This window comes from Psammomys obesus, unplaced genomic scaffold, assembly GCF_907164565.1.
Source record: "Psammomys obesus unplaced genomic scaffold, mPsaObe1.curated_primary_1811, whole genome shotgun sequence".
Lineage (NCBI taxonomy): Eukaryota > Metazoa > Chordata > Mammalia > Rodentia > Muridae > Psammomys > Psammomys obesus.
In genome coordinates, this window is record NW_026585894.1 from 21,076,866 (window position 1) to 21,091,001 (window position 14,136).

Genomic DNA, 14,136 nt, shown 5'->3' on the forward strand with positions numbered 1-14,136 from the left:
TGTGTGTGTGTGTGTGTGTGTGTGTGTGTGTGTGTGTGTGTGTGTGTTGGGGAATGGCACCTGTGTTGATGCCAGAGGACAACATTGTAACATCAGTTCTTTTCTTTTCTTCCACTTTTGTGTGATTATACATACCTAATACAGAGTTTAGTATATAGATTGGTTTAGGAAGATATTGATTTTAATGACTAAAAATAAAACAAAAATATTGTACTAAGCCTACATGGAAATAAACAGTTTGATACAGAGACTATCAATAACGAATTTGTCTATTTAGAGACTAATGGATAACGTATGTTATTTTTTTTTTCTCACTGTTATGACAAAATACCCGAGAAAAGCGATTTGACCAAAGAAAGTTAAACTGTGTTTGAGTTCACAGTTCCATTCCGAAAGGGAAGGTGAGGTGGTCCCAAAAGTTCTCTCTGGGGCAGGAGGAGTATGAGGCAGCTGGTCCAATTGCATCCATAACCAGGAAGCAGAAAGAGATGAATGATGATGCTCAGTTCACTCTTACATTTTGATTCACACTGGATCTCCAGCTCTCATCCATAATGGCTCATCCCTCTTAGGTTAAACCTTCCTAGAAATGCCCTCACAGACATGCCCAGAGGTATACCTCTAAGTGATTTAAAATGCCCTCAAGTTGTCAGTGAAGATTTACTGGAACGGGTAGGTGGATAATGTATACAGGGTGGCTATACCGAACAGAGGGCTAATGCAAATCCCATGCGACACAGCACTGTGTAAGAGGTCATTATAAATATTCAATACAACAGAATTAAAACGTGAATTTCTCATTTGTAGACTTTTCTACTTCATTTTTTCAGAGTATGGCGGTCACCATGGCAGGTAATGGAAACTGAGAAATCAATCTATGGTTCATGTAACAGAAAGGAACTGCTGTATATATCCTGGCCCTGATGTCTAATTTCCAACCTCCTCATGTATTTTTCGGAACACATTCGTGAAGGCCTTTCCAAGATTGTTCAAGGTAATATGATGGAGATACCTCACAATTGTCCTGCATCTATATCTTCACTGTTCTGTGTCTGTACTGACTTCTTTCATCCATCAACACATAACCAAAGCATCTTCTCTTTGGGAAGAATTCTCTGATTCCATGAAGTCTAAGCTGCTCACACCTCCTCTGCTTTCCTAAAACTCACCTAATTCCTCACTGTAGCACTTCATATTACTTGTTTCTGTCTCCTTATTCAATTCTTTGGTTTTTGAATGCATGAGTTATGCTCTTCAGAAATGGCATTTATGCTTGGCAGATGGTGATTCTGAGTAAACAATAACTGAACAAAAGGAGGCAACATAAATAATAATATAAGCCAGGGTTCTTCAACTAGAAACATGAGAAATCAACTCTGGCATGGAGTGAAATTTACTAGAAGGATGTAACACATTAATTATATACTTTTTCCTTAGAGAAAGAGCTGTGAACAGGGGGCCTAAGCAGTAGACAGTTGTTAGGTGTTTCTTAATGCCACTGCAATTAAATGAGCTCTATCTCTAAAGTTATGACACACTGAAGTTGTAGTCGGTGCATAGTTTTCATGTAACTTGCAAAGCAGAGTAGACACAAGGTACAATGGAGACAAAACTTGCACCCTGGAATATAAAAAGCATGTCCTCTGCTCTTCATTCTTTGGGGATCATCATTGGTATGATGTCTTGCTGTGTCTTGCACAGACGGTATTTAAGATGTTCACATACCTTATGCTTACGGACAAAGACTGATCTTACATTTCCCATTTGTTACTAGCTATATACTCCTCCCTTGCTGATCAGGGCTACCAGAGATACTTCTTTCTGATGTGAGAACAACTTTCACCTTCAGTGATCTGGCCATCCCAGTGCACTTAACTGTCTCTTCCTTTTTGCCTGCCAGCAGCCCAGCTCAAATAAAATCACAAAAGGCCTTACTTCCCACTTCTGTTCTGCAAGCTGAACCCTCATGGCCTCTACAGGGCCAGTGCCCCTCTTCCACCTTTAAAATGCTGGTGTGAAAAGAGAAGAGATAATGTGTCTGGAGAAGGGACACTTCTTATGAGAGTCATAGGAAGATCAAAGTCACATCTGAGAAGCCCCAGGTGGGTTGGAAAAGACAAAAGGTCCCCTTCTTTGCTTCCTTACCTTTAGTGGACTGTAGCCTTTTGATACTTTATCTTACAGTCAGTCCATTGTCAACCCTGTCTGCCCAAGGGCTTCAAATCCAGGTTCCAGGCCAAAGGTATTGCTGCCATCTCAACAAGCTGGAACAAACTGCTTCTAGTATAACAAAACCAGTGAGATGCTGGAATGAATTCCAACACCTTTGGCAACAAGGATAACCTATTTCTCTCACTCTGAGGAGTTCAACTTTTAAAAGCATAAAAAGAACCAACAGACTGACCGACTCATAGTCCCACAAGGGAACACTGTATCCACCTTAAACACATCCATGGAGACAGGATCTCTGTGTTTTTTCATTGCAGAGCCTGATCACTCTGAAACTTACTTGTCCTGAAGCTTCCAGACTTTTCTTGCTTACATCTGTAGCAACTCATGCTCAACTGGGGATGTTTGAACCAGAGCCTCCTGTGGTGTTGCCCATCCTTTATGCATCTGGAATGTGCTTTCACCTCCTGGAGCTCCAGAGGCCATGCATCTGAAGTTCATAAATATTTGAAGACTCCACCACCATTCTCATGCAGCTGGAAGCCTGTCCCTGAGCAGACCCAGATGGTTTTGACATAAGGCTGCTTGCTCATTGTTCAAAAATATGATCTGAACCCAACAGCTAACAAAGATAAAAAGATCTCACTGTAGCCCAGTACTGCAATCTCATCTGGATTCCCTCTGCACTCCCCTTTGCTCTCTTGCTGGTCTCTAACCATAATAACACCTCAGATGAGGTCATAATACTTGACCATGGCATCATTTCCTTCCAACCTACATTGCCTGGTTCCCTAGTACCTGGAGTCATCCTTCCACTTGGCAAGCAGCAGCTTCTCAGATACCAAATTCTGTGCATGTTCCATGAACATCTTTATGCTAAAGAGTGTCACTACTTTAAAGTATTCTTTGAGATGTCTTTGGTGATACAGTGATCATCATCACCATTGTCACGGTCGTTGTCATCATCACCATCAATAAATGACCGTAAATTATATTTGAGTAGCTCTTATCTGCCTCTAACGCTCTTGCAAATGTATTAGCTCATTTTTTCCTTATGGCAATGAAATAACATGTGTCAATCATAGTAATTATCCGTATTTTGCAGATGGAACTGATTATTCAACAGAGTAAATTATTTGCTCAAGGCCACATGGGTAACAGAACTGACCTTGTACTGTATGACTCCCCTACCTCCCACCCCTAGGCCAACAGTTAGTAAAGTCGCAGAAATATTGGCCACAGAAATATTTGGGTTCTAATCCCAACTGAGACTAGAATTTGGCTATGTGGGTTTTTATTGATTTTGTTTGTTTTTATTTTATTTTGCTTTGTTTTAATCTATTAGATTATATGTTTCCATTTGATCAACAAGCCTGGGGGTGTCTAGAAGCATAATTCAGAAGGGAATTGTTAGGATGTGACCCAATGTGAGATAGCAACTACACATCCTTGGCTGCCATCTTTCTTGATCGGTCAGTCATCTTTCACCCCACACCATTGAACTTACTGTCTAGTTCTTGTGTAACTAGACCGTCTGTGTTCCTATCTGATTCAAGACTATTTCACTAACACAGAGAAGAAATCAAAGACCTTCCTCAGATAATGCTAGGATGAATTTCTTCTGGCAGAGGAACACAAATTCTTCATACTCTCCCAGCAACTTGTACATCCCACGTGCTTACAGGATGTAAAAGTTTAGTATTGCTCATATGATACCAAGCAAGCTTTCCTGTCTTTCGTTTTTTTTTTTTTTTCATGAATTGAACTTGATTCCAAGCCATTAAAATTTATTTGGAAAAATCTCTCCCCTGACAGGGCTTAGCAATTCCACCCATAGTGGATAAGCTGGCCTTCCATTAGAAGCAACAAAGTGGAATACCAGCAGCTCACAGATGGTAGCTCCCTATCCCAGCCCGGTGATTTTGAAGGCTTTTTGCAGACACCCATAGTCTTGTACATATTCAGAAGGCGAGTAGCACAAAGGATGGCTCATTAAGGAGTCAGCCTTCACATCGTGGCTCTTGCTGGGTGTGTTCCTGTACCAAAGGGTAAACAACCACTTTGCTTGTGACTCTGTATTTTATTTTGGTGACTCCATAGAATTGAAACCCTTTTCCTCTGAAGGATAAGAATCAGCTTTAGAATAGGAAAGTACTCACAGTCACTGGGGAATGAATATAATCTCCAAAACACATTTACTGCTCACATTCAGATGAAGATTAAGCGAGTCCTTTAATACGCACTAACTCGATTAAACTTCATAGGAGCAAAAGCCTTTTGAAATAAATTAGCCAGATACTTTCTGGAAACAACAAGTATTTGAGGCTAAATTCTCCTATGCCATTACTTGCTGGATACTTTCTAGAAACAACAAGCATTTGAGGCTAACTTCTCCTATGCCATTACTTGCCCTCTTGTCAGTCCAAGTAATGAACCTGATAGAGAGGAGGAGGAAGGGCAAGGAGCCAGCTAACTTGTATACAGAGCACATCCTATCCCATGTTCTAAGAAAGGCATGAAGCATTGGAACTGTAGCATGTTATTTAACAAATCTGAAATTATTGTCATCAATGTATGAAAAAAAAAAAAAGACAGATGATCTGACAACTCGACAATTGTAGACTGTGGATTACCAACACTTTGATCTGCTCTTTTGAGGCATTAGGGTGATATGCAATACTATTGGAGCTCATTCATCAGTCATTTGAGTTTGGAAATCCAATTTGGTTCCAATCCTGCTTCTGTTGCCTTCTCATTGTGAAAGCTCAGGGAAGTTATTGAATTTTGCTGAGTCTTGGTTTCCTCATCTGTAGAAATGAAACAGAGGAACTCAGAGAGTGGTGCTTGAGATGCCACATCTGTCAATATTCTTGGGATGTCAGGGCAATGGTGTTACACACCTTTAATCCTAGCAATAGTAGGTGGGTCTTTGTGAGTTTGAGGTCATCCTGGTCCATAGAGTGAGTTCCAGGACAGCCAAGACTATGCAGAGAAACCCAGCCTCAAAAAGCAAAATAAAACAAAAATATCTAGAAATCAAGGTTGTATACACAAGAAACAATTGTCAAAGAAAATAACTGAGAGTGCAGACTTAGCTATGGAAATATTCATGGCAAATATCCCCCCCCAAAAAATAAAGGTAGAAGAGTGTGGCAGGGAAGAGAAAGAAACCTGGAAAGGATTTCAAAATGGCTACCATTGTGAACAAGAAAGACTCAGTGGGTACCTCCAGGAAATGGTGTAGAACTCACAATGATCACACTTGAGGAAGGGGAAGCTGGGGATTCTCCCTCCAGCTCTTCCCATCATGACTGAGTGTGCTCCTAGTATGAATGACCCTTTTGACCTGCCCATGATCCACCAAAGAGAAGCCTTAAGGTGAGGAATTTAAAGTGTTCAGAAAATGATGTCATTGGTAACAATGGCAATGGTGCATGCTGAAGGTAAGTGGCAGGGAGGCAGCAATCTCTGTTACAGCTTTGGAGGCTTTCTTGATGTGTGTGTTGTAGTCACTGTGGTCTGTTGATTCAATAAAACTTGTAAGGACCTAAGGGCTCAGGGTCATTTGTGTCCATATGTTTCCTGATAGTTACTTTCCACAGTTGACCATAGTTTCATCTGAGGACCAGGTTGTTTTTATTATAGAGATACTTTCTAAATCTTAAACCATGGTTGAGTATGGTGTGTGTGTGTGTGTGTGTTGCACTTGTGTGAGCATGCTTGTGCAGCAGTAGTTGTAATTACAGATATAATTTCATTTAGTGTGATCCAACACCCTCAACTATGGGCAGCTCTTCTCTTGGCTCTATGTAGAGGTCCTTGTTCTTGGCAGTATACTTTAGAGATGAGCTCTCTAAAGATCCTCTGGTATCCCCTTTCTTTAAATAGTGTGAGGAGTATGGGAATGTATCTAGAGCTTATGCAAGCCTTTTCCCAAGAGCCTTCCTGTGGTGATGAGCAAAAGAGTTGGTGTGGTCTGTTGGCCCCCAGAGAGGGCCAAGGAGTGACTGTTTTCAATGTACAATGATGAATCTGGGGCAGATAGACTTTAGTGTTCTTATGTACACATGTATGACATCTAACAATATGAGCTGGAGCCATGGACAAAAGAAAAGAAAGGAAAGAAAAAGAAAGTAGACTTAAGAACAGGGACCCATTTTCCACGCTGCAGTATGTTCAGATATGGCATTCAGGCTTTCACTTGGATTGGTACTCTGATTTTCCAAGTCTCTAGATCCAGCCTGGGCCTGGGGATAGTGTTTTTGGTACAGACCAAAAAGTCCTTGAACACAATCTACTTTAGCCTGGAGGGGGTCATAATTAGGTATGTAAGACTAGAATCTCCTATTAAGTTTCCCCTCCCTTACACAAAAAAAGGATTCAACATATGGGTTGGTGAATGTTAGTTGTAGATAAAGTGGCAGTATATGAATAAATAAAGAGTATAATTCTACTACCGTGAGGAATGCAGTTTTATCTATTTGGTTGCTTATTGTGGGGGAAATATGCCCTGTAATGGCTGGAGAGTAACATAACTATTCTAATCTTGGTCATTAAAGCTTTTCAGAATAATAGATTTTCAAATGTTTCTTTGAGTGAGCTACATGATTGCTGGAAAAATCACATAATATTATTAATTAATAACACCATTAATCTGGTGTATTATTAGATTAGTAATAATCTAATCACTCTGTGAAAAAACTTTAAAGCATATTAGCAAAAAATCTTTTCTGTGTCTTATGAATAAAATCAGTCCAATCATGACCAATCAAAGTCATGTTGGCTAGAATTAGAAAAAGAACAGTGTAGAAGGATGCAAGTTGTTGAAGCTTTAATTTTCAGAAGACTAATGGTCTCCAGTAACAATATGGATGAGAGCAGTGAATAGAAATGAGGGTAGAACGAGGTTTATAGTCACTGTTTTATTCACAAACCCAGTAATCATTTATTAAATACCTACTATGTGTCAGAAACAATGTTATGAGGCACCCACAGTTCACTTTTTTTGTGGCAGTTCTAACACTCATTTCATTTTTATTAAACACCAACCCTCTGCTTCTCCTATCCCACAGGGCTTAAACAAGTCTGGCCTCCATGGGTGAGGGGGAGCATATAGCCTCTTTCAAGCTAATTAGAGACTTATAATCTCTAGATCACAGCAACTGGTTAGATTTGAGTAATAATGAAAGCTAGGCCAATCAGAAACCAGAAGACTTGTTTAGCTTCAGAATAAGAGTTTCCTTCTCTTGTTGGCAAAACCTCTGAGATGATGTAAGATTGGTGTTTCTGATAAACCTCATACAAGTCAGGAAACATAGGAAACCTAAGAATCAAACTCACGTGACAGATATTGGAGATAGAGCTTAGTGGAGTCAAACTTCAGCTGCAGGTGGAATTGCCTGTGACAAAAACTAGTGTGTTAGTGTTGGTTTAAGCTAAGATTTTAAGAAACAAAACACAAATATTTCTAACTTCAAAAAAAGGAAATAATCACAATATCAGATGCCATGTCCTAACATAATCACAATATAAGATGGCATATCCTATAATAGAGAGTGGGTTATAATAAGACTTCACTGTTCTGGGAGAAAGGAATAAAAGCTACTTCCTTTTTCTATCAGGATAATTTGGGGGGGATGGTCCTAAGGTTTTGACATTGAGCTGGGTATTGGTATATAAATGGGAAGTAATTGAACAGAAGAGAGAAGGGATTCAGAAATGCAAGCTTTCTTAAGCTGGTTCTGGAGGACTCACATGGGCTTGATGGTTAAAGGATAGGGATCTTAAGTGAGAATAGAAAGCCTTTTCTTATCTGAAAGTTCAGACTTCCTGAAGAAATAACTGGCCTTGGATTTCCTCCAGGTGTTACTAAAGCCTTGTTGACCTAAGTCAGATTGCTCAAGCATAGAGCAAGCCCTTTCCCTTTGCTTTATACCTGGTTATCCTCATCTGCCAGATCTGGCATTGAGCAGTAGTTGAGCCAGTATCTTCTGAGGACTTAAAATGCAGGAGCAAGGTGAGCAGGTCTTCTCTTTAGCAACTCATTAGGTTCTTACTCTATTGATAATTTCAATAAAACCTGTTCCAAGAAGGCATTGACTCAGCCTTTACCTAGGCACAGTTCTTTTCCTAACACTTACTTCCTATGAGGTAAGCTTTTATTTCCACACCATAGGTTGCTTCTATACTCTTTTATTTGTGTATATTTTTTCAGGCTGTAGAATCCCCATTTTTTTCATGTTTCATCTTATAGAGGGACATGTAACCAATATCTTGGAGTTTGAGGATTTTGCATAGATCTCTATTAAATAAATAAAGTCCAGGACACTTTCATATGAGTCATTTTCCCAATTCAAGAACTCAACTTCTGTGGACTTCACAGAAGATTTGGCTGGACAATTGTGCTAGAAAAACACAGCAACCTGGACTACATTGAAGAACTCCGGGTTCATGGAACCATGGAGCCAAAGTGCAGAAGAATCTTTAAAGAGATCGTCTAGTCTAATGCTCCAAGAAACATGACAGGGTCAGGCTGGGGAATGGATCAACTAGTTCAGTTATGGAGAACAGGGAAGAAAAACACAGACCTAGGGCTTTCAGAATTTTGAAGCATCTCCAGCTTCATGAAACTCAGGTGATAAAATATGAGAGCAAACATTAACTATGATAATACCCTGGGGACATGTATTCCATAGTTTTGATAATTTTTTTTGCTGGACTTAAGTGCAACAATATGCTACTGTATCAAATCTGTCTTAGAATCTAAATCTTTCTCCTTGGACACCTAAAACTTATTTTTCACTGTGACAGCTCTATTAGAGGACCAAAAATTGGTAGTTGGATGCTTATAGTGAGTGCATACAAATGACACCATCATCTCCATCAGTACATTATGCTAATAGGAACTAAGACTTTCCCAGGTTAGTATGTATGTATGTGTATGTGTTTGTGTGTGTGTGTGTGTGTGTGTGTGTGTGTGTGTGTGTGTGTACAGATGCATGAGCATGTAAGTGTGTATATTATTTAATTAGAAAATCTCTAAAAGAAGCAAGATCTTTTGTAGGTAAATAGAATATTCCAGGAAGGCATTTCCAAAAGAAAAGAAGGGAAGTCCATTCAAGAACAGGATCTAAGCTTCTGAGATAAAGGGTTGTTTCTGGTTACACACAATGGATTGGAAAATAGTGATAGGATCTGGACACTCTTCCCTCTGTGTTTCTCCTAGCTGAAATACCATACAATTGTATCACTGAAGCCTACAGCGCTCTATAGTTCTGTTTGGAACTGTACGCCAACTGATTGTAACACACCTAAGTTTGCAACACCAATGATATGACATTTCTATTTCATCTCAGTACACTTGCATTACTACCAATATTTCATATAGTGTGTTGTCTAACATGAAGTAGCATTGTTGCAGAATCATATGGAGAGACAGACATCACAAATGCCAACTTGCCACCTGCACATATGCAAGAAAGAGAGAGACAGACAGACATAGACAGCCAGCCAGACTGATAGACCTTTTTAGGATCATATTTTTCCTCTAATCTTTTCAGGACTAAATAAGACATTTAATGTGTAAATAATGCAGCATAAGTTGCTATAGCTGTTATTTTATGCTTACCTTGGGTCCCCAGCTTTAGTGAGCATGTGAGTTCCTGTTAGTTTTTATGACTAAAATGTAGCTCAGAAAGCATAAGGAGTACAAAAATAGACCTTGAACAGCAGCACTGTTATTAATTAACCAGATGACCTTGGATTAGTCCAATAATCCCAGCAATTCTCAGCAGAAGTGCCCGGAACATTCTAGGATGTCACAATCAGTGAGGTGTGTCTCAAAGTAAATAGTTAATGATAGGCAAGCACTGAAGTTAGGAAGAGTTTTGAAAGACATAAATTGTAAGGGAAAGAGACACAGAGAGAAGGAGGAAGAAAGTAGAGAAAAGGCAGAGGAACATGAGCAACGCACAGTGGAGACATGTTTGGGGATGTCAAAACAAACCTCTTTGATTTCTGCAGCTAATCTGGGCTAACAAATATAATAAAAACAAAATACGTAAGTTAAAATGATTTAGAATTTGTGCTAACAATTAGATGATTCGTATATTTATTCTTGTATTATAATATGTTTTCCCATGGGAGAAAGAACATGTTAGGAAAGCAATAAACAGAAAGATGATACTGAGAACAAACCAGTCATTGTCTCCTGAATGGACATGAAGGGCTGTGCAGGAGTTTAAAGCCATATGGTAGATATTGCCATTCAGTGCTAAGGAATAGTATCTGACATGCCCTTCCTATGCTAAAATTATAGAAGTGGTGCCTTCTGGAAGAAAAGGTAAAATGGTCATGAATTTTCAACATAACCTATTAAGTTACATTGGATACATTGTCTTAAGTCAGTGTTTGTCAACCTGTGGGTCACAAACCCCTCGATGATCAAATGACCCTTTCATAGGAGTCACATAAGGCCACCAAAAAAACATGAATATTTACTTTATGATTCATAAAAGTAACAAAATTTCAGTCATGAAGTAGCAACAAAAATAATTTTATGGTTAGGGGTCACTACAACATGAGGAACTGTATTAAAGGGTCTCAGCATCAGGAAGGTGAACAATCATTCATTGTCTCAGATCAATGTATCCAAGTTCTCAGGGCTATATGCTCTTCCCCAAGGCCCTGAATTGGAAAATGTGAAATTCTTAAGCTATACTTGGCCAAATCAGACAGTAAGTGCCCTATCAACATTAATTATAATGATGGTGGATTTTTACAGTGCTCATGCATTGTGATAGCATGAATGCTCCCACTTCCTTTTAACGTTTATACAATATTCCATTTTAAACAACACAACTGAAAGGAAAGGCAGAAGCAAACAGTTTTATGCTGCACAAAGTGAAAATGGCTTTAGGTACATTTCTGTCTATGATGCAATAGTTACTTGAAAATTAAAAGGCAGGCAAAGTAATAAAATGAGTGAAATTGCAAAATGCTCTTCAGGTTTATAAAGAGATATAAATACTTTATACATTCAATCTTTCATTATTGTAAACAATAAAATTGGGTTTATTTATGTTATGTTTTCATTCAATTTGTTTACTTACTGCCTTAATAAATGCACCTGGAGAATGGAAGTATTGACATTTTCAAGTTTTATTTCCTCCCAAAATAAGTCTATTAAATATTTTCCATTGAGAATATATGACTTCTATATTCTACCTCAGGGACACAGACTTACATCATTTATAATCTGGTCCAAGGTAAGCTCTGGTAGATTTTGTTTTTTCAAGGTGTCTGTAAGAACATGTTCTTCCATGCTTATCAGCACTACAGCCTACACTTCCTCCAGTATGAAGGGGGATTCTCTGGCCCTTCCCACTGAAACTGGGCAGGACTGTGACTTCACTCTAGTAGATACAATTTGACCAAGTCAGTAAAAGTGGTGTACTTCTGCAGTGAACTTAAATTAGTAATGCTGAAATCCTGGACTACCATGCTGAAAGGAAGTCCAAGCTAATTCCCATGCCAAGATGGACACATATGAAGCCCTAGAACCATATAACAAAATGGACTCCAGATAGAAATGGCTGAACCAATGTGTGATTGTAGCCTCATGAGAGGTACCAACCATAACCACTTCTAGATACAATGAAATACAATGAAATAATATAGAAGCCAAGAGACCCAACAAAATCAATCTTGAACAAAAAGTACAAAAAAAAAAACCCAACCAACCAAATGCCAACAACAACAACAACAATAACAACAAACCCAAGGCATTCTAACTCTTGATTTCAAAACATATTTTAGAACCATAGTAACACTAACAGGCAGATCTTGGTATAACAATAGACACACAGACCACTGGGATGGGCTAGATATCAAAGAAATAAACTCATACAGCCAGAGTTACCTGAGGTTTGACAGTGGTGCCAAAACCATACACTAAAAAAGGCCAGCCTTCTCAATAGAGGGTGCTGGGAAAATTGTATATCCATATGCAAAAGGTTGAAAGTTGACCCCAACTCTCACTCCCTAAAGAAACAACTCAAACTATATCAAAGGCCTGAAACTAGGAAAATGATAGAAGGAAATAGAGAGCAAACACTTCAAGACACTCATGTAGACAATGATCTTCAGACATGACCATAAGCCACAAGAAACAAATGGAGTTTATTCTGTAGGGAAGGGAAGATAGAGGGAAGAAAGAGGGAAGGTGGGACCAGGACAAGAGGAGAGGAGGAGGCTAGGATCTAGAGGTAAAATGAATAAATAAATTAGTTAATTTAAAAAAATTCAGATTCATCAAAAACTTCTGCATAGAGAAGATAAAGCAATCAGTGGCTGAAAAGACATCTTACTACAGATGAAAGGTTTTACCAACACTTCATCTGAAAAAAGTAAATAGCCATCATATATAACAAGCAAAAAAAAAAACCTTAACAGAAGCAACCAATTAAAGAATGGGTAAATGTTATGAATAGACAATTCTCAGAAGAAGAAACATAAATGGCCAAAATACATCTAAATTATGCTTAGGGGTTGGGGAAATGGACAAGGTGGTAAAGTGCCTGCTGCACACGTGTGAAGATCTACGTTCAGTATCCAAACACCTATATAAAAACTGGCACATCAGTACACATCTGTGACCCCAGTCCTGAGGAGCAGAGGCAGGTGTGTCCCTGGAGTTCTTTAGCCAACTAGCCTAGCTGAATTGATTGATGTCGAGTTAATCAAGAGATGCTGTGTCTAAAATGTGGAGAACTTAATCAAGGATCAAACCCTAACCTGAACTTTGGGCTCCACAAACATGTGTATAGACATACACACACTCAGACAAATGCACATAAATCACACACACACACACACATGCGTGCACACACATACACACACTGATCAATATCTTAGGTATCAAGAAAATGAAAATCAAACTACAATGAGGCACTATCCACCCCAGTTAAAATGGTTGTTACCCAAAATGAATAATAACAAATGCTGGCAAGGATACAGAGAGAAAAGGACTCCTATACTCTTGGAGAGTATGTAAATTAGTATAACCATTCTGGAGAATAGTGTGGAGACTCATAAAAATGGAAAATAGATCTACTTCATGATTCAGCTATTCCACCAAAGGAAATTAAATCAGCATGCCAAAGAAATATCTTCGCACCATATTTACTGCAGAGCTAATCACAATATCTAATATACACAATCAACCCTACTGACTAGTGATTGATGAATGGAAAGAAGAAATATTATTCAGCCATCAGAAAGAGAAAATTATATCATTAACAGGAAAATGGGTGGAACTGGAATTGTGTTTTATGTGAAAGGTAAGTATCACATTTTTCTCATATATGGAAGAGTTTTTTATAGTCCTAAATGTAAATTTGTGACAACCAGAGGTTGGGAAGAAAAAGGGATGGGATAATGAAGGAATGGCATTTTTGATCAGGCATGTGTGGAAATATTACACTGGACCACATAAATACATACAATGGATACATGCTAACAGAATAACATAGAAAAAATGATGACTATTAAGCTACGTTTCCTTGCAAACTGTTGCATAGCAATTTTAAAGAAAAAAGGCTTATAAAAGGATTCTGATTTGCAAGAATGACTCAAAATAATGTAATAAAATATGAGTTTTGGTTGGCCATTTCTCTGAAATTTTTTTCTGAGGTATTTTGCTATTTTTAGTTGATTGATTTCATTATTTATGTATTTGTAATAAATTTAAATTACTTACAAAGCATACCCCTATCTTGCTCCCAAATTAAAAACTAATTTTAAAAACTAATTTATAGAACTAATTGTTTACCAGAGAAAATGAAGTTTCTTGTAAATTTGGTTACAGACATATAAGTGCTGCATGTAGGTTCTGCTGGTCTTTGCCCTGTCTGCACCTAAAGGCTTAAGAAACCTCTGTCTCATTCTGACGACAGTGTCCTTTGCCTT

The 14,136-nt window shown here is 38.4% G+C and overlaps 1 long non-coding RNA gene across 2 annotated transcripts; it reads right to left on the reverse strand.

Moving 5' to 3' along the window:
* Positions 1-33: 33 nt before the first annotated feature.
* LOC129671021 (uncharacterized) lies at positions 34-9,851 on the reverse strand. Of its 2 annotated transcripts, none has more exons than XR_008719287.1 (4): positions 9,797-9,851; positions 7,510-7,568; positions 5,070-5,170; positions 34-4,976 (listed from the first exon to the last, which is right to left on the reverse strand). It is a non-coding gene; the product is annotated as an uncharacterized LOC129671021 (long non-coding RNA). The 2 variants fall into 2 exon arrangements; XR_008719288.1 differs by having other exon boundaries at positions 5,070-5,198.
* Between the last annotated feature and the right edge of the window lie 4,285 nt (positions 9,852-14,136).